Here is a 26,458-nt window from a genome sequence, read left to right on the forward strand (position 1 = left end):
AAGTTTTCAATGAGTTTTACAAATACTGATCCTCTCAACAACCCTATGGTCGTGTATGTAAAAGTGACGTGGGAATTCTAAAGTCCTATTAAATATTATCTTGACTCTTACTGACAGACAGTGTAGTATTGTGGGTAGAGCTTAGAAACCAGGATCAGGACAACCTTTATTTCCTTCATTTACCCTAATAAATCTATAATAAATCTACAATAATTATAATAGAGGCAAATCCCTGACTTTCATTCCTAGAGCCTCAGTTTCCCCTTCTGTCAAAGTGGGAAACTCATGTGTATACCAGCTACCCCTACCATGTACTTGTGAGGCTCTGATGAGCCAATACATCTAAAAGTGCTAGATGAAGGCCAGTGTTATCATCCTCATCACTATTACTATAGCATCATTAATCAGCTGAAAGATACACAGGGATGAAGGACTAGAATTACATTCAGAGGTTCTGAGTTTGAGGGTCAGGTTTGACTCCTTCTCCCAGTGGTTTTCAGTAAGTCACCGAGCCTCAGTTTCTTCATTTGTAAAATGGCCAGGTTGCATTAGCTGACCACTAAAGGGTCCTTTCGGGTCTCTGCCCTGTGAAAGGGGGGTACAGAAGAGTGTGAGGCTGCTCTGAAAGGGCCAAGGAATGAACTTATCCCTGACATTTTCCTCGGTCCTTCACCTCCCATAACCCCACAGGACTCTTTGTAGCAGTGACACGGACTCCTGCCAGACAAACAAGGGAGATGGGGGCAGCAGCTGAGCCCTTCTCTTCATCCACGGCCCCCACAGCAACCTGGGCAGCAGGCCAGGGAGAGGCCTCACTGCTGTGTACACAAAGCAGAAATTGTGCCTGTGAGGAGGTACCCAGTCACTGCAGAGCATCCCCAGGCCCCCCAGTGAGGCTGGGAGTCTGGAGAAGCTGTGAGATGGGGGAGGGGGAGAGGAAGAGGAGAAGAGGAGGAAGAAAAAGAAGAGAAGAGGAAGAGGAGAAAGAAGAAAAGAGGAAGAAGAGGAAGAAGAGAAGAGGAGGAAGAGGAAGAGAAGAGGAAGAAAAAGAGAAGAGGAAAGAGGAGGAAGAAGAGGAAGAGAGAAGAGGAGGAAGAGAAGAGGAAGAGGAGGAAGAGGAGGGGAGGGGCAGAAGAAGAGAGGAGAAAAGGAGGAAGAAGAGGAAAAAGGGAGGAAGAGAAGAGGAAGAAGAGAAGAGGAAGACGGTAGAGGAGGGCACTTTTAGAGAAACCTAGATACGGTTTCGAAATATGGAGCTAGGAGGGGCCTTTGAAAGCAGCAGGCACCAGGATGGGTAGAGATGAGGACAATCTCATAAAGATAGGACTGTGGTCTGATGGAGAGAAGCACCAGATATGGAATCAGATGCCTAGGTCTTGAGTTCAAGTTCTTCGTGTTCCTTCCATTTCCAATCAGTGGCCCCTGCTTGGTTCCACTCCAGGAAATCTGACCTCCCCAGGATAAGCTCATCACCTGAAATCTCATCCTCTTGGAGGCTGATCTAGTCCTGTTCCCCACCATACACTGGGCTGCCTCTCCACTGGGACTAGAGACTAGAAGATCAGAGGAGGTAGACTCCAGCCAAAGTCTTCCTTTGGAGGGCTCAGAACTTCCCAGCTAAACTCTTCACTTTCTTTTCTTTTCTTTCTCTTTAACCCTTACCTTCACCTTAGATTCAGTTCTGTGTATTGGTTCCAAGGCAGAAGAGCAGTAAGGGCTAGACAATGAGGATTAAGGAACTTGCCCAGAGTCACCACAGCTAGGAAGTATTTCAAGCTAAATTTGAACACAGTACCTCCCCAACTCTAGGCCTGATGTTCTATATATACACTACCTCAGCTATCTAGCTGCCCTTAGCTGACTGATTAAAAAAATAATACCCCTTATCTTTTACCTTAGAATGCATATGGTGTATGGGTTCCAAGGCAGAATAGCCAGTTAGGGCTAGACAATGATGGTTTCAGTGACTTGCCTAGGGTCACACAGCTAGGAAGTACCTGAGGCTAGATTTGAACCTATTCAACTCCAGCCCTGGCCCTCTATTCACTGAGTAGCCTACCTGCCTTTCCCCCATATCTTTTTTTATTTTAAAAACAAACAAACAAACAAACAAACAAACAAACAAACAAAAACCCTTCCTTCCCTCCTAAGACAAAAGAATGGTAAGGGCTAGGACTCTGGGGTTGATGTCTTGCCCAGGGTTCACCCAGCTAGGAAGTGTCTGAGGCCAGATTTGAACTCAGGGAAAATGAGTCTTCTTAACTCCAGGATTGGTGCTCTGTGCACTATGGTGCCAACTAGCTACTTAAAGTCCATTTTAGCAATAAATCCTATGATCCCATCCAGCCTCTCCATTTTACAGATAGGGAAAGTGAGGGCGCAGATTGGGGAAGTGATTTGCTCAATGTTACCTGAAGTTATTAGAAATATTGGGTCTCCTAGGGGGAAAAAAACTCCAAACCACATGAATTCAATCCAATAAGTCACCAAATTGCCCCATGGTAGGTGCTCTCTACACCTAGGTTTTGTGCCCACAATGAATATTATTAACTATATCAAGATAAGTTCAAAATGGGTAAATGAACTTAAAACAAAGACTGATATTATAAGTAAATTAGGTGAACATGGAATAGTATACCTGTTGGATCTATGGAAAAAGAAAGAATTTAAGACCAAGCAAATTAGAGAACATGACAATGTAAAATGAATCATTTGACTACCATTAAATCAAAAAGGTTTTGTACAAACAAAACCAATGCACCAAAATGAGAAGGGAAGCAACAAATTGGGTGGGGGGAGGAAATTTTATAACAAATTTCTGACAGAGGTCTAATTTCTCAAATATACAAAGAACTAAATCAAATTTATAAGAAATCAAATCACTCCAAAATTGACAAAATGGTCAAGTGATATGAATAGGTAGTTTTCAGATGAAGAAATCAAAACTATCGATAACCATATGAAAGCGTTCTAAATCCCTCCTGATCAGAGAAATGCAAATCAAAACAACTCTGAGGCACCACCTTTTACTTAGCAGAGTAAGCCAATATGACAGTAAAGAAAATAAAAAATGTTGGAGGGGATGTCACAAAATTGGGACACCAATGTATTGTTGGTGGAGTTTGCAACCATTCTGGAAGGCCCATTTGGACTTTATGCCCAAAGTGCTTTAAAAGACTGCATGCCCTCTAATCCAGCAATACCACCACTAGGTTTGTATTCCAAAGAAGATATAAAAAAAAATGGGAAAGGACCTGTTTGTGGGAAAATATTTATAACTGTGCTTTTTGTGGTGGCAAAGAATTAGAAACTAAAGGGATGTCCCTCATTTGGGGAATGGCTGAACAAAGTGTGATACCTGATGGTGATGGACTACTATTGTGCTCCAAGGAATAATGAACTGGAGGGATTCCATGTGAACTGGAACAATCTTCATGAACTGATGCAGAGTGAAAGGAGCAGAACCAGGAGAACATTGTACACAGAGACGGATACACTGTGGTATGATCAAATGTAATTGATTTTGCTACTAGTAGCAATGCAATGATCCAGGACAATTCTGAAGGATTTATGAGAAAGAATGTTATTATCCACATCCAGAGGAAGAACTGTGGAGTAGAAATCCAGAAGAAAAACATATGATTTATCACTTGTTTATATGGGTGTATGATTTAGGGCTTTGGTTTTAAAAGATGACTTTATCACAAAAATGAATAATATGGAAATAGGTATCGAGTGTGTGACAAGGAAATCACTTTAAAAGACTGATATATAGTAGAATTGCTTGTTAGCTCTGGGAGGGGGAAGGGAAGAGGAAGGGAGAGAGAACATGAATCATGGAACCATGGAAAATTTTTTTAATTAAATTTAGAATCTAAAAAATATTGTTGAATTGGGGGTAGGGGAGACCTCTCTTTTCTTGGGCCTAACCCCCCCCCCCTTAATCTGGCCTGGATTCTTTCCATGGCAATCTGGACAGATGGCAGGAGATAGAGGTTAAATAGTAGGCATGGGAGTCAGGAGATATAGATTCAAATCCTGCCTTTGACCCATACTAGAGTCATGATCCTGGGCACATTTCTTCTTTCTTTTTGGGGGGGGGGGGGTAATTTTATTTAATGAGTTAATTTAGAAGATTTTTCCATTGTTACAAGATTCATGTTCTTTCCCTCCTCTCCCCCCAACCCCCTCCCATAGCTGATACAATTCCACTGGGTTTTACATGTGTCATTGATCAAGACCTATTATTGATATTTGCACCAGGGTGATTGTTTAGAGTCCCTAATCATATCCCCATCAAACCATGTAATCAAGGAAATGTTTTTCTTCTGTGTTTCTACTCCCACAGTTCTTTCTCTGGATGTGGATAGCATCTTTCTCACAAGTCCCTCAGAATTGTCCTGGATCAGTGCATTGCTACTAGTAGCAAAATCAATTACATTTGATCATACCACAGTGTATCCGTCTCTGTGTACAATGTTCTCCTGGTTCTGCTCCTTTCACTCTGCATCAGTTCATGAAGATTGTTCCAGTTCACATGGAATCCCTCCAGTTTCATTATTCCTTGGAGCACAATAGTAGAGTCCATCACCATCAGGTATCACACTTTGTTCAGCCATTCCCCAAATGAGGGACATCCCTTTAGTTTCTAATTCTTGCCACCACAAAGAGCACAGCTATGAATATTCTTACAAGTCTTTTTTCTTATGATCTCTTTGGGGTACAAATCCAGCAGTGCTATGGCTGGGTCAAAGGGCAGACAGTCTTTTATGCCCTTTGGGCATAGTTCCAAATTGCCCTCCAGAATGGTTGGATCAATTCACAACTCCACCAGCAATGAATTAATGTCCCTACTTTGCCACATCCCCTCCAGCATTCATTAACTTTCCTTTGCTGTTATGTTAGCCAATCTGCTAGGTGTGAGGTGGTACCTCAGAGTTATTTTGATTTGTATTTCTCTGATTATAAGAGATTTAGAACACTTTTCATGTGATTATTAATAGTTTTGATTTCTTTATCTGAAAATTGCCTATTCGTGTCCCTTGCCTGGGCACATTTCTTAACTTCTCAGTGCTCTTCATGAGGCAACTCTATAAAGTCTGAGTTACTACTGGGTAGCTCAGTGGCGTGGTGGATAGAGAACCAAGTCTAGAGATGGGAAGTTCTAGGTTCAAATCCATTCTCATATACTTCCTAGCTTTGTGACATTGAGCAAGTCACTCAACTCCTACCTACTGCTCTTCTGCCTTGGAACCAATACTTAGAATCAACTCTATGATGGAGGGTAAGGGTTTAAAAATTATTAAAGTGATTATTATCTGCTCATTAGAGCGACACATGGTTTCAGGAAGCTCAGAGATTACCCAGCCACTCCCACTCAGGACCTCTCTTAACAGAATAGCTCTCCTTTTTAACAAATACGAGTACCCAGGCACAGCTAGGTGGCACAGTAGATAGAGAGCCAGACCTGGAGTCGGGAGGACCTGATTTCAGATACTTCCCAGCTGTGTGATCCTGGCAAGTCACTTAAACCTTGTCCTTTTGTCTTAAGAGTTTTTACTGGGACAGAAAGTAAAGGCTAAAAAAAAAAAGACAATTATAGATGAGTTGCCGATCTGCTCTATGGATGGGATTTTCACACTGGAGTTCCCTATGAAGTCACAGGCCTGGAGCAAAATAAAGAGCAAGATGCTAAGGAGAAGAGGCCGCCTAGAAGAGATTCTCCCTTGCCTAGGTGGAACATTCCTGTGCCCAGATGCCCCTCCAGCATACACCACACAGAGCCCACTGCTTCAGGGAATTAATCACTGCAATACCGACATCCCCTACGAAGCTCCAGCAAGAACATGAAAACGCTAAGAGGGGAGCAAACCCATGTGGCTGCAGGGCTGTTGTCTGGAGAAGACGGGCAGCCATCCGGAGACCTGCGGCTGAGCTGGTCGGGATCCCTCGGGCCCTAGCGGTTTCTCTTAAAACCTTGGTTTAAAAGATTAAGCATCCAGCTCTGGAAGATAATGGTCTACATAACAGCGCTGCCTGCCATAGGGGGACCTGCGGGGATGGGGAGCGCTTTTCCAACAGGAATGAGAGGCAAAGAGAGGTTCCCCGGCCACAGGCTGGGGCAGGAGATAGAGCACCGAGCACCAGACCTGGAGCCGGGAGGAACTGGATTCCAATCTGGCCTCAGACACTCCCCAGCTGGGTGACCCTGGGCAAGTCACTTAACCCCCATTGCCTAGCTCTTACTGCTCTTCTATCTTAGAACTGATGAAAAAACAGAAGTTTAAAAAAAAAGATAACTGGAATGGTTGGCTTTTTTCTTTTCCAGCTCATTTTACAGATGAGGAAATGGAGGCAAAGAAGGTTAAGTGACTTGCCCAATGTCATGAGCTAGTAGGGGTCCAATTTGAACTCAAGACTGCAAGCCCAGAGCTTTATCTACTGTACCACCCAGCTGCCCCTAGAACCTTATCCAGTCCTAAAAAAGAGAATGAGTCAATTAGATTCAATCTGTTTTACAGATGAAAAAACTGATGCTCAGGACAGATGGCTGTCTTGGTATCAATTCTGAGACAGAAGAGAGGCAAGGGCTAGGGAATGGGGGTGAAATGACTTGCCCAGGGTCACACAGCTAGTAAATGTCAGAGGCCACATTTGAACTCAGGTCTTCCTGACTCCAGGCTCAGCATCCTATCTACCCAGCTGACTCTAAGAAAAATAAAAATAAGATACTAAATTAAAATTTTTTTAAAGAAAATAAAAATGAAGGTCGTTCCAGATGGCATTGTACTATCCTTGTGCGTGGTCAAACCACATCTACTGTGTTGGAATGTCTTTGGAGTGTCACGTTTTAGGAGGGCCAAGGACTGGCTGGAGGGGGTTGCTATAGGGTAACCAGGATGCTGATGGGTTGAGTTCTACCTAAGGAACTTGGAATGTTTAGCCTGAAGCCAAGACGACTAATTAATGGGGGACGGGAGGGCTGTCACGTGGAAGAGAGATCAGATTAGTTCTGCTTGGCCTCAGAAGGCAGGACCAGGAGGGGGAAGATGCTGGAGGGAGAATCTTGCCAAGCGTGAGAGCCCTCTCTGAGTACAGTGGCCTGCCTGAGGAAGGGCTGGCTGGTTTTCCCTTCACTAAGGGGGCCTTTAAGCAGCTAGGGAGCCTTGTGGACAGAGAGAGGGTCAGGCCCAGAGACAGGGGGAACTGGGTTCAAAGCTGGCCTCAGACACTCCCCAGCTGGGTGACGCTGGGCAAGTCACATAATGATCTACGAGACCCTGGACAAGTCACTAGCCCTTGGTTCTCTTCTGGCTCAAAAGGGATACCAAGACGGAAGGGAAGAGTTTAAAAAAAGAGAAAAGAGAGGGAAGAGTTGGCCCAGAAAGCCTTGAAGGTCTCTCTTCTAGATCTGAGCCCGTGAAAGCTCAGGTCTCACAAACAGTTTGAAATGACCTCAGGAAACAGAATTTATCTGCAGGAGCCCTCCATGGAGCTCCCCAGGGGTGGCTCCCCCAGACGGCAAGAGAGAGAGAGGGACGGCCAAGCCCACAGGCCCCTGGTGACCCGACAAGCTTGAGGCCTGGGAGAGAAGCCCGCTCTCCCCATCCATCTCCATTGTGCTGAACAAGAGCTCGTCTTGTAGCAAAGCCTCATTAACGAACCATCGGCCAGCCTGAATCGGGAGCCTGCTGGGCCAACATCAATCGATTTGGTTTCCAGGCTGAAATGGACTTGGCATTTACAACCGAGCCGTATAGGAAGCCAGCCCCAATGGAAAGGAGGGCAGGGAGGCAGAGCCCACTGGCAGGAGAGGATGCCGTACCCTCCCTGCCCCCCTCCTCACCACCCCGGCCCCCACAGACTGGCAGGATGCCCAAGAATTCCCTCCTCGATCAGCTCCCCTGGCAGTGACAGATGGGGACACTGAAGCCCAAAGAGGGGGAGTTTCTTGACCACCAAGAGATGAATGGCAGAGCTGGGATCTGAGCCCACGTCTCCCCATTCCTTCCACTCTACACCTCCAATTCCTAGCCTGCTTAGTGGTCTTCTTTCTCTTCCTTTTTTAAACCCTCACCTTCCGTCTCGGGATCAATACTGCCTATTGGTTCCGAGACAGAAGAGCCATCGCTTCTCGGTCTTTTGGCTAAGATCAAGTGGAGTATCCAAGGCAGAAAGGTGGTAAAGGCTAGGCAATGGGGATTATGTGACTCATCCAAGGTCACACAGCTGGGAAGTATCTGAGGACCACCTGCCTCTAGGTCTGGCTCTATCCACTGAGCCACCTCGCTGCCCCACTGTGATCTGGTTTCAGTTTAAAAGTTCTAGCCTGGTTTTTTTCTATCTTCTTGCACTTCTGGCAAAACCAGACTGCACTCGGACCCCTGATCTCCCACTCTAACAACTGGGCACCCTTGGAAAGAACTTTCGGAAAAGGGAAGGGAATAAGCTTCTATAGCATCTATTATGTGTCAGACACTGTGGTGAATGCTTTACAAATAGTATCCTGTTCGACCCTCACAATAATTCTAGGAGGTGAATGTTATTATCATTCCCATTTTAAAGAGGAGGAAACTGAGGCTGAGGAGGTTTGTCTAGGATCAAACCTACAGGGAGAAAGTGTCCGAGGCAGGATCAGAACTCTCGAGATCAAGCGCTTCATCTACTTTGATGGCTGCATTTAGCGGAAATGAACTTAAACCTGGAGCCTGGCTAGGGTGAGCGTTGTCCGAATTTGACAGGGGAGGCAGGGGAAGGTGATGGAAAGGAAGTCCCAGAGAGAACCAGAAGAGCTGTGGGAGGTCATAAAGCAATCTGTCGCCAAGCCAGGATCAATGAATCCATCAGAAAACTATGTGCCTGGCACTGTGCTGAGCACTAGGGGCATAAAATGGGGCAAAAGGCAGTCCCTGCCCTCAAGGAGCTTACAATCTAAGGCGGAGACAGCATGCAAACAGATATAGACAAAGCCAGCAGCAGACAGGATAAATAGGGTTTTAATTCACAAGGGGAGGCACTGGAAGGAAGTCCACCCAGCTGCTTCTTCCTCCTCCTCCTCCTCCTCCTCTTCCTCCTCCTCCTCCTCTTCCTCCTCCTCCTCCTCCTCCTCTTCCTCCTCCTTCTCCTCCTCCTCTTCCTCCTCCTTCTCCTCTTCCTCTTCCTCTTCCTCCTCCTCCTCCTCCTCCTCATCATCATCATCACAAAAGCCTAGCCTTGGCAAGGACTGAGGATCAAACAAGATATTAGGTACATGTGAGATGCAAACGCCTGGCCAGATGGGAGGCGAGAATAATTGGACATTGCAAACTGGACAGACACAGAGACGGCCAATTCAACATGTCCAAAACAGAACTCGTCCTGTTCCCCTCCAGTCCTCTCCTCTATCCTGTTTCTCTATCACTCCAGGCACCCAGGCTGAGAGCTTGGGGTCCCAGAGGCATTCTCACTCACATTTGCCCCACGTATCGGGATTCGTGCCTTCGTGGCATCTTTTGGACACGTCCCCCTCCTCATCACTCACACAGTCACCACTCTGGTAGGGGCCAGCCCTAATAGCCTCCCCCTGGACTCCATCCAGCACAACAACCAGCAGTTTAGTCTCCCTACCCCCCAGGGACCCCCCACTCCTAACTGTATCCAATCATCTCCTCAGTGGCCACGGAAGCCCCCTCCTGAATGCTCAGTGGTTCCCTGGGACCTCTGAGAGAAGAGAACAATTTCTCTATTTGGCATTTACAATCTGACCCATCTGCAACTTCTCAAGCCTTCTCACCTTTTCCCCAACTCTCTCTGCCCCAACTCCACAGCTCTATTTGTTCTATGTCAGGAAAAGGTAGCTCTCAAAGATCATCCTCTGGGGAGTAGCTATGTGGCTTTCCTAGGGGGTAGTTGGGTAGCACAGTGGATTGAGAGCCAGGCCCAGAGACCTAGGGAGGTCCTGAGTTCAAATCTGACCTCAGACACTTCCTCACTGTGTGACCCTGGGCAAGTCACTTAACTCCCATTGCCTAGCCCTTGCCATTCTTCTGTCTTAGAACCTCTATGGCATTGATTCTAAAACAGAAGATTATTATTTTTTAATTTTTAAATATTCAATTTATTTAATTAATTAATTTAGAGTATTTTTTTCTACTATGGGAGTAGAAACACAGAAGAAAAACTGCTTGATCACATGATCACATCGATGGGGATATGGCTGGGATGAACATCCTAATGCAAACACCCAGTGGAATTCCAGCTACGGGAAGGGTGGGGGAAGGGAAGGGAGGGAAGGAATAGGATTCTTGTAACCAAGGAATAATGTTTGAAATTGACCAAATCAAATTTAAAAAATAATATTTTTTTCCTATGGTCACAAGATTGCTGTTCTTTCCCTCCCCTTCCCCCAAACCCCCTCCCGTAGCCGACCCACAATTCCCCTGGGTTTTTCATGGGTCATTGAACAAGACCCATTTCCATATTATTGATAATAATTGCACTAGGGTGATCGCTTACAGTAAGAGGGAAGATCTTAAAGATCTTTAAGTCCTGAAGATGGGGGTTTAAAAAACAAAACAAAAACCTCTTCCTCCTCACCTCCCAAAGCTCTTCTTGGTCTTCCGGCTTCCTTCGAGACTCAGCTCAGAGCCCCTCTCCAGCAAGGCCTCTTCTTGCACACCATTTTTTTGCTGGGATCTCAAGCACGGAATAAATCCTAGGGACTAGCTCTTTACAAGTGGACAAAGCAATTCTTTTCTAGATCTTGCAGGCTATGGTCGGACACACCCAGGCCATCCTCTTCCCTAGTCCAGCCCAGCAGCTACACCCTCCCTGGAGATCATGCCCTGGAGGACCTTTTCAGCTCTCAGTTGGCTCCACCAGCCCATTAGGTCTAGGAGGCCTGGGCTGGGCCTATTCCACCTCCCTGAGGGTTCTGGAATCCTAAACCAATCTGGCCATGGCTGGGGGAAGGGGTGTGTCAATCCAAAGCACCTATCCCTGGAAGGCCAGCTCTCCCCTTTGGGTGCTGCCTCTCCCTATGAGAATGAATGTCCCTCAGGGACTGAGGCTGCCTCCAGCCTGGGCTGGGTTTTTGTATCCAGGTGTCTGGCTTACAGTAAGTGGACCTGAGACCAGGTCTGGCCTCTGACACTAGTTTAGTGACCTTCTGCCAGTTAGTTATTCATCCTTCATTTTTCAGGAGGGCCAATGACATCACATTATTCATCCTTCATTTTCAGGAGGGCCAATGACATCACGTTATTCATCCTTCATTTTCAGGAGGGCCAATGACATCACATTATTCATCCTTCATTTTCAGGAGGGCCAATGACATCACGTTATTCATCCTTCATTTTCAGGAGGGCCAATGACATCACGTTATTCATCCTTCATTTTCAGGAGGGCCAATGACATCACGTTATTCATCCTTCATTTTCAGGAGGGCCAATGACATCACGTTATTCATCCTTCATTTTCAGGAGGGCCAATGACATCACGTTATTCATCCTTCATTTTCAGGAGGGCCAATGACATCACGTTATTCATCCTTCATTTTCAGGAGGGCCAATGACATCACGTTATTCATCCTTCATTTTCAGGAGGGCCAATGACATCACGTTATTCATCCTTCATTTTCAGGAGGGCCAATGACATCACGTTATTCATCCTTCATTTTCAGGAGGGCCAATGACATCACGTTATTCATCCTTCATTTTCAGGAGGGCCAATGACATCAGGGGGTGATGTCTCCACGTGTGAGTGCCCTGGATTTAAGGGAGGCAGAGCTGCACAAAGTCCTGGGCCTCCCTGGCTCTTCTAGACCCCCCCAAGCCCAAGCCCAGGGGCAAGACAAAAGTCCAGGCAACCGGTGCTGACCAGGGAGGCAGTGGATGACTTTGGGGTGTTCCATGTCTGACCAAACTCCCCAGAGCCTTCTCGGGCGCCTTGGTGGCCATTGGGACAAAGGATTCCCACCTGCCGGTTTTGCAGGATGGGGAAGTCTTCCTCCTAACTTGCAATGTGCCTGAGGCCAAAAGAACCAGAAGTAGCTTAGAAAACTTCCTAATTTATCCTCCAACAATCCAGAGGCTCTATCTCTCAGCTCCAGGCCTGGAATGCCCTCCCTCTTGACCTCTGCCTACTGATCTCCCTGGCTTCCTCCAAGGCCCAGCTACCCTTCTACAGGAAGCTGCTCCCAACCCCTCTTTTTTTTTTTAAACAATATTTTATTTGGTCATTTCCAACCCCTCTTAATGCCAGCGCCTTTCCCGCATTCATTATTTGCCATTTCTTCCATCTAGAATTTGTTTTGTAGGGATAGGCTCGCTTGGGGCTTCCCCCATCAGACTGGGAGCTCCTCGTAGGCAGGAGCTGTCTTTGGCCTCTTTCTGTACTCCTTAGTGCTTGGCACAGAGCAGATACTCAATAAATGGTGACCCATTGACTCAATGAGATATTTGTTAAAAAAAACAAGCCTAGTCCCTGGCACGGAGCGTGGGAGCAGGTGCTAGAAATGTGCTTATTCCATTCCCTGCCCCTTCCCCTTCATACCTGGAGGTTCCCCATGTTCATAAATACTGTAATCCTGTTGATAAAAATGTGCCATTCTCATCCGGCTCTAAAGTTCACAAAACTCATGGAGGTGGGATGGGGCAGTGGCTAGATCCCAGCCAGCACTGAACCTGGAGTGGGAGAGACCTGGATTTGAATTCTGCTTTGGGCACTTTAGAGCTGGGTGACTAAGCAAGTTATGTCGCCTCCTTGTGCCTCAGTTTCCCTATCTGTAAATTGATGAAGTTGGATGTGATGGCTTCTGAGGTCTCTTCTTGAGTTCAGTTTGTAACCCTACCCCTGTGATTGTCATTTGGGTGGCAGGCAGCATGGTTTAGAATATAAAGCACAGAAGACCCAGATTCAAGGGCAGCTAAGTGGTTCAGTAGATAGAGAGCCAGACCCAGAGGAGGCAGGAGGTCCTGGGTTCAAATCTTGCCTCAGATAAATGTTTTAGCTGTGTGACCCTGGGCAAGTCACTTGACCCCCATTGCCTAGCCCTTACCGCTCTTCTGCCTTAGAATTAATATTTAGAATTGACTCTAAGACAGAAGGCAACGGTTTTAAAAAAAGAGCCCCCAAGGGAGTAAATCTCAGAGTCAGGGTTCCAGTCCAGATGGGTCCAAAGTCCAAGATACCCTCTCGAGCCACTCGAGTGCACTTGCCTCTCAGCAGCCTCTGGGGGCAACCCCAGCAGTTCCAGGATTGGCAGATGCCAGAGGAGGCGCTGGCAGCTGTGGGAGTGTGCCAGGCCCATGACAGGCATACAGGGGAGTCGGCGGGGTTCAGCCTCCGCCTCTGCAGCCAGGCTGCCTCCCGGCAGCTCTCGGAGGGCTCCCAGGGCACAGCCCTCCTGGAAAGTTTCCCAGGTAATTGGTTCTTCCCTCTAGAATTAATGGCTTCTCTTCATGACCCCATAAAATGCTTCTCCTGTCAGTGGTGACTCATTCTCTCGGAGGAGAGGAAGGAGGGGAGAGAAGGAGAAAGAGGGAGAGCCAAGGAGGGAGGGAGAGGAAGGGGGGAGAATGAGGAGGAGAGGAGGGAATGAAGGAGGGAAAGCCACAGGTCCAGATCATTTCATTACCCAAAGTGACCACTTAGAGAAAAGGAGGGAATGCCTCTGTGGGGCTGACCCCTGGGGACTCTCAGTAGACGCTCCCTGCGGACAGGCAGGGTGCCTTCGTATCCCCAACACACAGATTAGCTCCTGGTATGAGATCTACATCTAGAGTCAGAGGATCTGAGTTCAAATTTTAGCTTTTCCAATCACAACCTGCATGTATTTGAAAAAGACACCTCCACCCTAGGGCCCAATCTGTAAAAGAGGAGTGGAAGGGCAGGGAGGTCCCTTCCAGCTTGCCATCTAGGATCCCTGAAAAATGAGAGCCAGTATTTATAGAGCCTTTGAAGTTCTGATACCCTACAACAGCCCTGGAGGGGGAGGAGCTATGATTCTCCCCATTCTACAGAGGAGAAAACTGAGGTTGCTAGAAGTCAAGTGATTTGTCCAGGATCACACAGCTGGCAAGAGTCTGAGGCAGGATATGAACTCAGATCTTCCTGATTCCACATCCAAATACTCTGTCTTATACCACCTAATGCCTATAAATCTAGCTTCTTGACAAATCCTCAGATCCTTCCCCATTCTCATCTCCAGGGGGAACCCCTGAGAGGCAGCCTGCCCCTTTGTCAGCCTCTGAAACTAGTCTGATGGAAAGGATTAATGGGCTGAGGGGGAAGCAAAGGCAGTTGTCTTCCAAGTCATTTTTTTAACCCTTATTTTCTTTCTTAGCAATAACTCTAAGGCAGAAGGACAAGGGCTAGGCAAATGGGGTTAAGTGACCTGCCTAGGGTCACACACCTAGGAAGTGTAGGAGGCCAGATTTGAATCCAAGACCTCCTAATTTTAGACCTGGTGTTTTATCCACTGGGCCACCTAGCAGCCCCTTTTCCAAGTCTTTTAATGGTCTACGATGCCAAGACCCAATCAGTTCCAAGCTTTTTAAAAAGTTTAATGAATTAATTAAGGATATTTTCCATGGTCACATGATTCATGCTCTTCCCCTCCCCTCCTTCTTACCCCCTCCCGTAGCCAATAAGCAATTCCACTGGGTTTTACATGTCATTGATCAAAACCTATTTCCATATTATTGATATTTGCACCAGGGAACCCAAACTTTTTATGAGTCTATTCCAGGGACTTCCTCTGGAACTCAAAGCAACACTGGCCATCCAGAAAGGGAGAAGGAAGTCAGGTCCAAATGGGCAGCACTCAAGGGACTTCTCCATCCCTTCCAGAGCATTCCCCACAGGCTGAGATTCCTAGGGAAGGAGACAGGGATGGAGAAGGAAAGACACATCAAGAGGCTGGGGCTGGGGGAGATGGGAGGGAGGGAAGAGCTGGCCATGGGGCCGGAGGTCCTGGGTGGGAATCTTCCTTGAGATGCTCACTGCCTTCATCTCTCAGAGACTCAGTTTCCTCATTTGCAAGACTCCATATGGGTTTATGATCCTATGACTCCTGGGAGCTGCGCTTTTTCACACCCACATGCTCAAGGTGCCTAGATCCCCACAGATCTAGAGCTCCACCGAGCTCTGATTAATGGATTCAATCCAAATACCCATTTATCTACCAAGGGTAATTACTTTGGAGTGGGAGGGGAATCAATGACCCCCACCCTTACAGTATAGCCCTCTTATAGCATTTTATTTATTTTAACCCTCACCTTCCATCTTAGTATCAATACTGTGTATGAATTCCAAGGCAGAAGACTGATAAGGGCCAGGCAATGGGGGTGAAGTGACTTGCCCAGGATCATACAGCTGGGAAGTGTCTGAGGCCAGATTTGAACCCAGGTCCTCCTGACTCCAGCCCTGGCTCTCCATCCACTGAGCCATCCAGCTGCCCCCAAGGAACTGATTTTCTAGGGCATGGAGCAGATAAAAAATCACACAAAGTAAATTCTGATTCCCTGAGGAAAGGGATTCCAAGTCCTAAGTGGCAGAGGTGAGGGAGCCAGGGCCTCTCCAGGAATTCCTGAAACAACATCCCCAACTAGCGGCTCTTGGACCTGGCCTGGGGGGACTTCTGGCAAAGGGGGTGTCCGCCCCCTCCTAAGAGAGGCCCGCCCTATTTGGGGATGGCTCTGGACATCGGAGAAATGTTTCTTGGCCACAGTTTTTGAAGAAGCGGCTTGGAATCACTTCTGGATCCTGGAGTCGGAAATCTCAATTCCAGGCCCGACTCCATCCATCCTAAATGGCAATGGGACTTGGCCAGTCTCCTCCTTTGTAAACACTTTAACAATTGGACGGTACCCGCTTTAAGATACATTTTGCTCTTCAGGGCTACAGAATATACCAGAAGGATAAGAAAATAAAAACAGTTCCACCAAGCCCCCTCTCTCAAGTCCCAGCCATTCTACAGTTTTAGGTTCAGAGACCCCCCAGTGCTCCTTATGGCCTCATCGGGAACAGCCAGGCACCCTCGACACGAGGGGGGGGCTGCCAACTTTTTTTTTTAAACAAATAATTCTATAATTATTTCCCTCTAATTGATTTCCGGTGTCAATCTGAGTATCTTTGTGCATTTAAAAACATTCTGAAACTTTGTGCATTTAAAAAAAGAACAGGGGGCTACAGGTTTCCCAAAGGGGCCTAGAACTCCCCCAGAACCTCTTCTCTAGGGTGATGGTTTCACACACACACACACACACACACACACACACACACACACACACACACACACACACACACACACCCCGCGATCCCCATGCCAGATGCTAGGATTAATCTCATGGAGCTGACACACAGCCCCCAAGAGTTGCCAAGTAAATAATTAAAGGCAGCCATTCAGGCAGCAGGGGCTCGGAGGGCCCCGAAGATCCTCCAGCCATGACTGATAACGGACGTGTACTCACTGGAGGCTGTTCCGGCCACCCAAAGGTGCTGGTGGTACCCGGTGCAAAGAAGGCTCGGAATTCAAAGGGCCCGCAGGCAGCCGGTGGCTTCAGTCCTTCACCACCTCCCTCCGCCCCGCCGGCTGCTCCTCCCTCCCTTCTGTGCCCAGCCCAGGCAACCAATGCTCTGGAGATCAGGCATGGCATGGTGCCCTGAGCCCACTCCTAGGGAGGGTACTTAAGGGCCAGCAGGAGAAAGGAGAGAGCAAAGCGATTCTCTTCCGCCCCTCCTCCTGCCAAGGTCAAACCTTACTAATCCTGGACCAGGCGGAGAATCGACAAGGAGGTGAGGGGCGGCACTGGATCGGGCACCGGGGGGCACGGGGGCGAATTCTATGACCAGGCAAGTCCCTGAACCTGTCTCTGCCTCAGTTTCCTCATTCTACAAGAAGAGTTTGGACTAGATGGTCGGCCAGGTCCTTCCATCTCGAAAGCTTCCATCCTAGGATCCCATGGCCACCTATCATCTGGCCTTGAAAAGGAGCCCCTCTGAGGCGAAGACTGGGTGCTGGGTAGGCTGAGGGTGAGGCCTGGCACTTGGGAAAGATCCCAGGTCAAACCCTACCTGCAATAAGCGGGGCCCTATCTCCCTCCCCGTTAGAATGTAAACTCCCTGAGGACAGGGACTGTTTTTTTCTTTCTACGTATCCCTAGTGCTCAGCACAATGTCTGGCACATAGTAGGGGCTTAAGAGATGCTCCTGAAGGCAGCTCCGTGGACAGATGAAAAAAATGGAGGCAAACAGGGTGAAGTGACTTGCCCTGGGTCATACAAGTGTTTGAGGCTAGATTTGAACTCAGGATGATGGCTCTTTCTGATGCCAAGCTCTACAAGTCTATCTACTTCATCACCCAGCTGCCCTACTATGTCCTTCATACTCAGCTAAGTGTTTGGCACATGGAAACATGTACTAATTGAGTGATAGGCACACATAAGGCAATCTGAGAGGGGAAGGCATGAACTTCTCTGAATCTCAGTTTCCTCATCTATAAAACGGAGCTGATAATACCCGCATTTCCAATCCCACAGAGCTATTGTGAGGCTCAAATGAGATAATGCTGTGTACAGAGCTTAGGTCTCAGCAACTATTGCTAATAAAACAACAAAGCGGATAAAGGAAATGAAGAAGGCATATTGTCTCTCTGCCTTAGATGCTTGTGGTGAGACCTTGGGCAAGTCACTTAACCCTTTTTGTCTCCAGTGGGGAGAGGGGAGAATGAATGCTATCCAAATGCGGACAAGGCAGCCCACAGAATGTCCTTCCATTCCCAAACCATGGACAGACCCTGGAGATCAGAGTGGTCACACACACTGCCCACACAGCATGCCATTAATGTCATCAGAAAATATTTTATAAAATAAATAAAAATATAACAAAACACAGATAATGTTCATCTATAGTTTTCTAAGTCAATTTGTAAGTATAGTTTAGAGCCCCCATTTCTAGTTGACTTGGACACTGCACTGCTGTGGATCACCAATGAGCCGGGTCCCAAGTCACAAAGGAAGAAAAGGGGCAAGACTGGCATTTGGGAAACTGTGTAGTGAGGTCCGCAATCCCAAACTACTCCCTCTGGCTGCCAAAGCACACTTAAAACAACAGCAACAACAACAAAACTCTCCTGTTCTTCCAAGGGTGTCCTTTGGTTGTAGATCACAGAAACTGCAAATCTCAATTAAAATGGACTTGCTGGCATCACAGGTGGTCCTGAAACCCACATCTTCCTGATGCTAATTCTCACTGTGTAGAGAGTGTGCCATCTGGGCATACAGTAGGCACCTAAGAAGCGCCCAGTCTTCTCACGGCCTCCCTAGCGCGGCACTCCCCGTTTTCTCAATACATGACTGTTTTGAAACCAGACACGTATTTTCATTGGTATTAAAGGGAATTCTCTCTACCCGGGCAGGTCTAGTCATGCTTGGCAAGCTGGAGTCTGAGAAGGTTGCTGAGGGCAGGAAGAGGCTAAGGATTTGCCCCAGAATCCCAAAGCTGGTACCTGTCAGAGATGAGACTAGAACCCAGATCTCCTAGAACCCAGATCTCCTAGACTCCAAGGATGCCTCCTTCCTGCCTCTCTGTAAATCCTGCCTTTCACATAAAGGGCTTCCTTCCAGTGGGGGCTGTCTATATCAGGCATTTAAAAAAAATCTTCCTTCTTGGGTGCCAGAAAGGCAGAGAAGCAGGGGGCCCCCCGACCTCGTGTGCTCTGTGTGCAGCGGTGCTGTGTGGGTTGAGTGCTAAATAGATAACAACCCTCAAAGCTAAAATAAAAAATCAAGCTTGGTAACAACTTGAAACGGCTTCTCAGGAACAGCAGGCTCCTGTGTACACACTGCCCGGGTCTGCCCGCCAATTTGTAAATTCATCACATATTAGCAGACTTGGCTCTGATTAAAAACACTTCTCGCTAACTTTGAAAACACGGCCTGTATGACTTGACATTTTGCACAAGTGACTTCAGAGCCAGGCTTGTCTTTTTTTTTGGGGGGGGGGGTGCCTCCAATAGTCAAGAAAAATAGTAGGGGCAGGCAGACAGGTGTCTGCTCCTTTGGCAGCTTCAGCAATGGCTTCTGACCCCTATGCTTTGGGGTGATCAGCCCCTTCTCCCATCCTACCTTCCCTCTCCCCAAGCCACAGGCTTCTAGGCAGACAGAGGCAGAGAAAGAGGATGAAGAAGAAAAGGAAGGAAGGAAGGAAGGAAGGAAGGAAGGAAGGAAGGAAGGAAGGAAGGAAGGAAGGAAGGAAGGAAGGAAGGAAGGAAGGAAGGAAGGAAGGAAGGAAGGAAGGAAGGAAGGAAGGAAGGAAGGAATGGAGGGAGGGAGGGAGGGAGGGAGGAAGGAAGGAGGGAGGAAGGAAGGAAGGAAGGAAGGAAGGAGAGGAAAGAAAGGAGAGGAGAGGAAAGAAAGGAGAGGAGAGGAGAGGAGAGGAGAGGAGAGGAGAGGAGAGGAGAGGAGAGGAGAGGAGAGAGAGGAGAGGAGAGGGAAGAAGAGATAATGACACAAATGTTTCAAAAAATCAGAGGAAGGCATCCATCATCAGGGGAATATTCTCAATGGAGGGCACAAGGGAAAACCTTGGATGAACTGATACAAGGTAGAAGAAAGCAGAAAGAGGAGAACTGAAATTAAGTGCCAGTCCTAGAAAAAATGTATCGGAAAGAATAATCACCGATACATTGAACAAGTATTTACTGAGTGCTTTGAGATCATGCTGCTGCCAGGAGGAGATCCTGAATCTGATACTTTCTTTCATGTCTCAGATAAAATAATTATAGTCGGTGAAAATTCAGATTTCAGGCAATTTCATTCCACTTGAAAACAGACGTAGAAATGAAAGCAGTACTTAAAGGCAGCTGACCTCTGGTTAATGGGGAGGATTCAGAAAACACACGGTCCTCCTTTTAGTAGTGAGGTGGGTGCCTGTGGGTTAGGAATGGGGTATACACTCATGTACTGGTATCTATTTTACTACAGGATACCTCAGTCTGTATCAGCACAGGGATGTAAAAAGATGTTATCTGGCTTCAGGGAGCCCTTTGGAATCACTGAAAGTTCCCAGTTCCTCAAATTTCCCCCAGTTCTAGGGTCTCTTTAGGTATATATATATATATATACACACACATTTATTTATTTATTTATTTATTCATTTATTCATTCATTTATTTATTTATTCATTCATTCATTCATTTGTTTATTTATTTATTTGTTTGTTTGTTTGTTTGTCTGTTCATTCATTTATTTATTTATATATGTATTTATTTATTTATTTATAATTTTATTTTATTTGTAATCTCTATGAGTGACCATCGAGACTTTCCATGCGAAGACCTCCAGAGACAAGAAACCTAGTGGCTCTGGAGGCAGCTCTTAATGAACACTTTCAGTTAGCTGGAACCTGCCTCCCGGTAGCTTTCCCCCACTCTGCCTCTCTCTGCCGGCCCTCTTGGGCCAAGAAGAATTAATGTAATTCCCCTCCTACAGGACTGCCCTTCAAATACTAGAAGAGCCACCGTGTGCCAAGCTTTTCTCTTTTCCAGGCTAAGGATTCACGGTTCCTTCAAAGCATCCTGTCCACATAATCTGTGGCAAATTGCTTGCCATCTCAGGGAAGAGAGTGGGGAGGAAAGGAGAAAGGAAAGGTGGAACTCAAAATTTTAGAAAATGAATGTTATGGGGCAGCTAGGTAGCATAATAAAGAGAACACCAGGTTTCAGAGAACAGGTTCAAATCTGACCTCAGATATTTCCTAACTGTGTGACCCTGGGCAAATCACCTAAAAAAATAATATTAAAGGGGGTAGTAGGGTAGCTCAGTGGACTGAAAGTCAGGCCTAGAGAAGGGAGGTCCTAGGTTCAAATCTGGCCTCAGACACTTCCCAGCGGGGTGACCCTGGGTAAGTCACTTGACCCCCATTGCTTAGCTCTTACCACTCTTCTGCCTTGGAGCCAATACACAGTATTGACTCCAAGATGGAAGGTAAGGGTTTAAAAAAGCATAATAATATTTTAAAATACTGGATTTTTTTAATATTTAAAAATAAAATAATAACAAAAAAAGTATCCTCTCCTAGTACATAGTTCAGATGCTTGTGACAAGGGAGAAAGGCTCTGTGGTATGGGAGAACATAAGAGATATCAGGGAGTCGGCAGTTAAAAAAAATTCACTTTAAAAAGTGTGATTGGGCAAGAATGACCATCTAAGGGAATGAGAAAGGTGAGGAGCCTGATGTTTTTCCCCTTGGCCTGTGCTAGCTTGGGAAAGAAGTATATTCTGCTTTGGTACACATACATACCCCTAAAACAATCATCCTTCCTCTTTGCCTGGGCAATCTAGTCCAAAGAGATTCTTTCCTTCTTCCCTCCCTTCCTTCCTTCCCTCCTTCCCTCACCTTCTGTCTTAGAAGTGATACTAAGTATTGGTTCAAGTAATTGGGGTTAATGGACTTGCCCAGGATAACCTAGCTAGGAAGTGTCTATCAGATTTGAATCCAGGACTTCCTCTCTCAAGGCCTACTTCTCTATCCACTGAGCCACCCAGCTTGCCATGGGGTTGGCTTTCTCAAAGGTGACCCAGAGCCAAGGCTAGAAGTATTTCCCCTTGATGAAATCCTGAGGTGGTCCAGATAAATCTCACTTTCTTCTTCCTTTTTTTTTTAAATCCTTTTAAATCAATACTGTGTATTAGTTCCAAGGCAGAAGAGTGGTAAGGGCTAGGCAATGGGGGTTAAGTGACTTGTCCAGAGTCACACAGCTGGGAAGTGTAAATCTTGAAATCTCTCAGACTTGTGAATGTTAAAATTTTTCCCATCGGGGAATTCTTAATTGGAACAAATTCCCTACTGAGAAACATTCCCCATTTTGATGTGAAATCATGCCAGGATCAGAAATGGGAGGACCTCTACTCCACCCATACTTAAGACTGCTTTAGGGTGGAAAACTCCTTGCTAAACAAAGAAAGTACTTGGATCCATGCTTATGGTGGGGCAAGGAGTTCTTTGAGCCAGGCCTGTTTTTAGAATTGATACAGTGAGATGCTAGGTACCTAAAAGGGTCTGGCAACTTTTGTCTTAATGAGATTAGTTGACTCAGCTGTGTTTTCACTAGTTCAGACTTACTGAGGAGATTTGTCGACTTAGCAGGAATTCAGATGGGCAGTCCTTTGGAAAGCGTCTACAGTGATTGGTAGATGTAGGGACTTAGGGGAGGTGACATGGGAGAAAAACCCCTATATAAGAAAAAGCAGAATCTCTTGAGGAGATCCTTTTGGAGAAATCCTTTTGGAGGATCTCTGATGAGGATCGCTTGGGAAGAATCTCTTGAGAGAGGCTCTGGAGAAGGGAAGTTCTTGGAGGACAATCTCTAAGGAGGTCTCGCTGGAGCTCCTCTAAGGGGACTCTGTCCCTCTGGAGGCTCTGGAGAGAGGCCCTTTGGAACAGTCTCTGGCTGGAAGGCTCTCTGGTGAAGTCAGCTGAGATGGAGCTGGCCTGGTGTCACTAGAATCCTTGTTTAGGCAGACCTTGTGGTGAGTGTTAAAAAACGGACTGACTGATTCTCTCTCTTAAGACTCAGGTCTAGGCCATATTGGCTTGAGGCTTGACTTGGGTATCTGAATAATTGGGAATATTTCCCTGGCGACCACCTTATATTTGATTTAAAACCAAGACACTGTAGTGAAATATATTTTCTGTGGTCAAATTTACTCACCCTCTCTTATATCTATCACAATTTATATTTTCCACCATTTTAACTCACTACAGTTTAAGACCTCAACCATTTTAAATCTCACAGAAGTGTCTGAGGTCAGATTTGAATCCAGGACCTCCCATCTCTAGGCCTGGCTCTCCATCCACTGAGCCACCCAGCTGCCCCCAATCTCACATTCTTCTATTACTTCCCAACAATCAATTCAATTACTCAACAGTTATATGAAGTTGGGTGGATGATCCATTGAGCCTAATAACCCAGTGAAATTGCTTGTTCACTTCAGGAGGGGGGAGAGAAGAGAGGAGGGGGACAATAAGAATCATGTAACCATGGGAAAAATAAATATATATGTATATACTAAATATATAATCTACAAATAAATAAATAAATATATACATATATATATATATATTTACCTAAAGAGACCCTAAAGCTAAGCCCAGAACTGGGGGAAATTTGGGGAATTGGGCAGTTCCAAAGGGCTCCCTGAAGCCAGATAACTTCTTTTTAACTACGCTGTCCACTCAGCAACACTAAGGGATATGGCTATGTTCATGGAACACCAAGATATCAAAAGAGTCCAAGCAGAGAGGTGCCCCAAGAGCAGCAGAGACACACACGGTCAGTGTCCCTAGGCTGGTGGGTGTCCACAGGCTTCATGTGATCCTGAAATGGCATAAAAGTCACCACAGAGGAAATATGTAGTCAACAAAAGGAGGTGAGGTCACAGGGAAGGAAACGGGGTGGAGGGTGAGACAGACAGAGACAAAGGCAGGGAAAGAGGATGAAGAAGGAAATGAAGAGGGAGGGAGAAGGAAGGAAGAAAGGAAGTTAGGCAGAAAGGAAGGAAGGAAGGAAGGAAGGAAGGAAGGAAGGAAGGAAGGAAGGAAGGAAGGAAGGAAGGAAAGAGAGGAATAGATGAGAAAAAGGAAAGAGAAAGGGGAAGAAGGGAGATAAGGACTCACAAATGTTTCAAAAAATCAGAGGAAGGCATCCAGCATCAGGGGAATATTCTCTATGGAGGGCACATGGGGAGAGCCTGAAGCTTCCCATAAAAGGAAATGGAGGATGAGTGGCAATCAGCATGACTGACCTCCACATTGGTCAGAAGGCAGAACTGTGAAAGTATCACAAGTAAAGGATTAAGCCCATGATGGAGGAGCCACAACAGGAGCTGAGAAAAGGGAAAGACTATGGAGTAGTCACGGAAGGCTTCCTAGAAGAGGTGAAAGCTGTGTTCTTGCTTGACAGATGATAAAGACCACAACAATTAATGCAACAACTGCTGTTTGTCTAGGGCTTCAAAGTTGGCAAAGCACTATACATATATGATGTCATTTGAGGTCTCCAACCACCTGGAGGGAGATACTAAGTTTCCCCATCTGTAAAAAAGAAGTCTTAGAAGTAGGACTTGATGACTTAAGAAGAAGAGAAGGAAGTGAGAGAGAAGGGAAAAGGTAGAGGGGAGAAGAAAGGTCTCTTTCAACTCTAGATCTAAGAGCCCAGGATCCCAAGATACTTCAGCTTCTGGGCCTCAGTTTCCCCATCTGTAAAATGAGGAAAATTAGACATGATGGCTTCTGAGGTCCCTCAGCTCTAGATTTACAAGCCAATTAGGCATGCCCTCCCACTCTAATAATATAACATCTAACTAAGCACTGGGGCTCTCTAAGCAGAGGCGTTTAGATTGCTGCACCCCCACCTCCCTCTCAGGCACACAGCACCTTCCTCCCCCATTATCAGGTTGCCTGGGAGACAAGTTTCTTTTCTATTTCCAGCAGATTCCATGCACTCAGGGCTGGGGCTTCACCTGAGCTGACAGCCCTCGAGTGTGGTGCCTCCTGTGTGCCCCTGGGAGGGCTTACCTGGGGCTGGGGAGAATTTTTAGGATGTCAAGTATCCTTGATGGGACCCTAGGCCAGCAGGGCTGGCAGCTTGGGGCTCTCATGTTGTATTGCAGAAATGTAAGAAGACAAACTGCACCAGTCAAACCTTAGACTGGATGCCTCTAGTCTCTGCCTTCATGAAGCCCTCCTGGCCTGATCACAAGCACAGATAAATATTTTTTCCTCCCATCCCCCCATACATCCTCCCATAGAACATTCCCATGGTTCCTCTGGCTCAAGGGTTCGGTACATCTTTTGTGTCCTGGACACCATTCTAGTCAAGCCCAGGAATCCTATTTTTAAAGAACCGAAGGAAAGCCTGCATTTCAAGTAGAGGTTAATGAAAATAACGATGTGATTTTTCTCATCAAAGTTCCCCCTCCTCCGACGCCAACCTCTGGGTTCTTGGAGTCTAGCATGAGACTCCCTGCTCTGTCTGAATGAGCCTGCCCCTAACCTGTCCGAACACTGAAATCTCCTTCTAAATGGCACTTCCGCCCATCCCGCACTCTACTGGATGGTCAGCTTTTACACAACTTCCTATTTTTATTTGGTGGACTATTTGGCTTCCTCATGAAAAAGAAAGTTCTTTGAGGATTGACATCATCTCTGATTGTGTATTTGTATCCACAGGACTTAGTAAGGGCTTAAATTCATTCATTTCATAGCTTCAGAACCAAATCCAACCAGCTCCAATTCCGATGATAAATTTGCTAAGAAGAAAATCCAAGGGGGCAGCTAGGTAGCCCAGAGTGGATTGAGAGCCAGGCCTAGAGATAGGAGGTCCTGGGTTCAAATCTGGTCTCAGACACTTCCCTAGCTGTGTGACCCTGGACAAGTCACTTGACCCCCATTGCCTAGCCCTTACCACTCTTCTGCCTTGCAAACAATACACAGTATTGATTCTAAGATGGAAGGTAAGGTTTTGAAAAAAAGAGAAGAAGAAGAAAGTCCTAGATGTGAAGCCTGGCTTTGTTACTTACAGCGGATATAAGCTTAGGAAAACCATTTAAGTTCTTTGGGTCTCCATCTCCTCATCTACAAAATGGGGCTTCTAAGGTTCCTTCCATCTCCACATCTGCCTCTACTACTGTGACCTTAGGCAAGTCACTTTCTCTACTTGGTCTCAGTTTCCTTCTCTGTAAAATGGGGGTGCTGGGCAAAATAGTCCATTGTCCCTTCTAGATGGAATTTACAATCCCAAGAATCTCATCTCAGCTCCTTATTGGGAAAGTCATTATTTCCTCATCTATCGCTATCTATCCATCTATCTATCTCTCTCTATCAAATATAGTAGTTGAACCATACAACTGCTGGGGTCCCTTGCAACTCGAAATGCAATTTTCTCTATTCAGAACCCAAGAGAGCAGCACAGATACAAACAGGTGATTAATAAGGGGCGTTCATGGTGACCCAGATGAGCAGAAAAGACTTTTGATAAATGGCCTTGAGCAATTTTGGGTCAGTGGGTCTGTAGGCAGAGCCCAGAGTAGGGTCATTTATCAACTGTCAGGAAGGAAGGAGGTGGCCAGCCCTGAGAGAGGAAACAGAGTCAGTATCTGTTGGACCCATCATAGTATCTATTGGATAGAGTGTGAGAGGATGAGCTGATGAATGGACACTAGAATGACAAGAAGAAGAATAAGTGTTCATCTTCAGGCTGTGACATGACCTGTGTCATTCTGGGCAAGTCACTTCAATTCCATAAGCCTCGGTTTCTTCATCTGTAAAATGAGAGGACTGGACAATATGGGCTCCAAGGACCCTTTGACTGTTAAATCTCTGAGCTTTCAACATCTCTGATCCTCATTTCCCTAATATGTAAAATGAAAGGATTGGCGCAGATGACTTCTAAGGCCACGAGCTGTAAATTGATGAG

The 26,458-nt window shown here is 46.4% G+C and overlaps 1 protein-coding gene across 17 annotated transcripts in view; it reads right to left on the reverse strand.

The window, feature by feature from the left end:
- The window catches only part of PITPNM2 (phosphatidylinositol transfer protein membrane associated 2), a 280,414-nt gene that overhangs the window by 108,649 nt on the left and 145,307 nt on the right, over positions 1–26,458 (reverse strand). The window contains exon 1 of one of the 17 annotated variants that reach the window (XM_056821847.1): positions 10,576–11,231. The exons of the other annotated variants lie outside the window; for them this stretch is intronic. The gene's annotated coding sequence lies outside the window, so the exon portion shown is untranslated. Of the gene's footprint in view, positions 1–10,575; positions 11,232–26,458 lie in introns of those variants that run through there. 17 annotated transcript variants of the gene reach the window in all.

The sequence above is a fragment of the Monodelphis domestica genome, chromosome 3 (assembly GCF_027887165.1).
Source record: "Monodelphis domestica isolate mMonDom1 chromosome 3, mMonDom1.pri, whole genome shotgun sequence".
Lineage (NCBI taxonomy): Eukaryota > Metazoa > Chordata > Mammalia > Didelphimorphia > Didelphidae > Monodelphis > Monodelphis domestica.